The following is a 3,855-nucleotide window of genomic DNA, read 5'->3' on the forward strand; positions in this document are numbered from 1 at the left end:
CCTCTTAATCGGTCGGATGTGGCTAAAACTGATCTGATTCGGTAAGATATGAGGAGACGTCTGAATAAAAAAATTTCCATCTTCTACCCTTGCCCTAACAACAAACTGCGGCCGACTCTTCTTTCTTCTCATTCTTTCTAGAGATCAAGCTTTCATCCCTCATTCTCCATATTCTTTAAGCATTGACAACTTCCAATTTTTGGCTCCGTCGCCGCCTCCCCTTGCCTGCCTTCGACAACGCTCCTCCTTCTCCGCCTCCCCGTCGCCAGTAAGTTTTCAGGTATGGTTTTTTTCTCGAATCTGGTGCTTCAATCGTGTTATTGCTGATCAATTTTGTATGAAATTGGTGTCAATCGTGTTCTTGCTGCTCGATTTTGTATGAAATCGATTTTTGTGCTTTGTTCTTCTTGCTCTATATATGTGTTCAGTTGATGTTGTTATTGTCCTCTTGAAATATGAAAATAACAATTATTTTGTGTTTCTTGAAAATGTGTTTGTGTTTGCTTGAAATGCTTGAAATGTTCTATCTGAAAATATGTGTTTGGTCATTTTTCAACTTGTTTAGTTGATATGTGATCCAGGAGCTGATGATGAAGTTGCTAGTGATGGAAGATATCCACCAAGAAACCAGGCCTGTCAATGTTTCAGAAGCAAGAAAGCCTAATGATCCAAAAACAGAAACAAAACAAGTCCTCTTCAAAGAGACTGTTGATGAAGAAACACATGAATCTGAATATCAAAAGCCAATTTGTTTTAACCGATTTATTGGATATTGTATGATGTTTATTTTGTATTTAGAAAATAATTTAGAGGGCTAAAATGGTCATTTTCCTCATTAAGAGGCAAATATTCAGATGCCGAACCAAACATTATTTTATCATTCAGATACAGATTCCTAAAGAGCATCTAGATCATCCAGGCATCTATATCATTCAGATATGATTCATCAAGATGCTACCAAACAACCCCTAAAAGTAATCGGCAAGATGCCAAAACTGTAACGATTAAATATATAATAGTTCAAAAAGATGAGAGGTGATTTAAACCATAAGGGCCTTTCTATAACTATTTGTTGGATTTGCAATAAAAAAGTGAATGTAAATGTGTATGGATGGAACAATCAAATAGGCAGTGCTTTTGACAACTGGGCCACTAAGAAAATTTACTGTGATATATTTATTTATACACGTTTTGTAAGCCCACTCATAATAATTGACCCGAATTGTCCTCCTTCTTAACCCGCTATTTTTTTCTATTTCTGTCATTCTTATCTTTTTTTTATAGCTCTGATTTTGTCCCAATAACATCAAATTATTGGGTGAAACCCATAAACAGTTATCTCTGCTGCTAACTAAGATAAATTCATTTTTAATCTAAAATAGAATCATATAATCAAGATTATTTATATCATTTTATGTCAAGTTTTACTCTTTCAGTAACCATCAAATTCAACGTCTTCATAGCCAAACCAAGGACATACAATCAATCTAGGCCACACCATATATAATCTAAAGCGATCTTTCAACTAATTTAAACTAAAATTAGAAGAACTTACCTTAATTTCTAAAGAAATCTCAAATATCTTCACAACCTTCAATCTCCGAATTCTCCCTCGAATCTCAGTCGTTTCTTGCAATTCCAGTGGAGTTTTCATTTGATTTCTCAAGCTTTATATAATGCCTAAGTCTATAACTGGTAAAACCCTTTCATTTGCTCGAATTTATAGCCCCATTAAAAGTGACGGTTTTAGATATTAATCTCCATAATTTGCCCCTGATTGAATCATTAACCATAAAATAATCATTATTCCATTAATATATTCTGATCATATTTTTATTTTATTTATTTTGATATGAATTATTACAAACTCCCCCCCTTAGAAAAATTTCGTCCTTGGAATTTGAATTAATGAAATAAATGAGGGTATTTAGTCTTCATATCTCGCTCGGTCTCCCATGTTGCATCTGAAACTTTATGATACTTCCACTGAACTTTCACCGGTGGTATCTCCACCTTCCTTAACTTTTTGACCTTTCGATCTATAATCGCAACGGGTTCTTCTGTATATCGTAGCTTCTCATCAACCTTAATTTATTGAAGTGGCACTTCCATGGAGACATCCGCTAGACACTTCTTTAGATTAGAGACATGGAACATGCTATGAATGCCCTGCATTTCCCTTGGTAGCTCCAATTGATTCGCTACTTCCCCAACTCGTTCCTTAATTATAAAGGTTCCAACGTAGCGAGGACTTAACTTCCCTCGCTTACCGAAACTCACAACACCCTTCCATGGGGACACTTTTAACATAACTTTATCACCAACTTGGAACACTATTGGCTTTGTCCGCTTATCTGCATAACTTTTCTGTTGATCCTAAGCAACCTTAATGTTATCCCTAATCGCCTGGATTTTATCGGTAGTTTGTTGAACAAGTTCAGGTCCAACCAATTGTTTCTCCCCCACCTCATTCCAGCATAATGGGGTTCTACACTTCCTACCATATAGAGCCTCATATGGTGCGACTTTTATACTTGCGTGATAGCTATTGTTGTAGGCAAACTTAATTAACTGCAAATGAGTTTCCCACGACCCTCCAAAATCAATAACACAAGACCGTAACATATCTTCCAATGTTTGTATTATCTGTTCACTTTGTCCATCTGTTTGCAGATGGTATGTCGTGCTCAATTTCACTCGAGTACCCATTTCTCGTTGGAAGCTACCCCAAAATGTCGACGTAAAGCGACCATCCCGATCCGAAACAATAGACAATGGAAATCCATGCACTTTCATTATCTCGTCAACATGCAATTTAGCTAGCCTTTCCAATGGGTACGTCTCCTTAATCGGAAGAAAGTGCGCCGATTTGGTTAATCTATCCACAACTACCCAAATCGCGTCATAACCTTTCGGTGTCCTTGGTAACTTAGTCACAAATTCCATTGTGATGTGATCCCATTTCCACACTGGAATCTCCATTGACTGTAACTGACCGTAAGGCCTTTGGTGTTCAGCCTTCACCTTCAAGCACGTCAAACACCTTTCAACAAAATAGGCTATATCCTTTTTCATCCCTGGCCACCAGTAAGATCTTCATAGGTCTTGATACTTCTTGTTTGTTCCCGGGTGGATTGAGTACTTCGACATGTGCGCTTCCTCGAGAAGTAAGTTACGCACATCACCCACTCGTGGTACCAAAACCCTTCCTTGGAAGCACTTCAACCCACGACTATCCTTTTCCAATGATTGTATTACTCCCACCACTCCTTCACTTTTCCACTTCTCTTCCTTCGATGCTTCCTCCTAACTCTTTCTCAAATCATCTAGTAAGCTGGTGATTACATCAATCTTCATCATCGGAATATTAGGTGGCTCTCTCCTTTCCTTACGACTTAGTGCATCATCTACAACATTTTCCTTCCCCATATGGTACAATATCTCATAATCGTAATCTTTTAATAGCTCCATCCACCGTTATTGTCTCATGTTCAAATCTTTCTGATCAAACAAGTATTTCAGACTCTTGTGATCAGTGAAGATCTGTCACCTTGTCCCATACAAATAGTGTCTCCAAATCTTTAAAGTGAACACTACTGCAGCCAACTCCATATCATGTGTTGGGTATTTACGCTCGTGAACCTTCAACTGTCGTGAGGAATTAGCAATCACCTTACCGTTTTGCATCAAAACACACCCCAAGCCTAACTTGGATGCATCACTATATACAACAAAGCCATTATTGCCTTCTGGTAATGATAATACTAGTGCACTGCTAAGCTTTTCCTTTAAGACGTTAAAGGCATTATCTTGCTCTAGTTTCTATTCGAACTTTACATTTTTCCTTGTCAGGGT

This window comes from Lactuca serriola, chromosome 6, assembly GCF_051521515.1.
Source record: "Lactuca serriola cultivar US96UC23 chromosome 6, Lser_US96UC23_V15, whole genome shotgun sequence".
NCBI classification, from domain to species: Eukaryota; Viridiplantae; Streptophyta; class Magnoliopsida; order Asterales; family Asteraceae; genus Lactuca; species Lactuca serriola.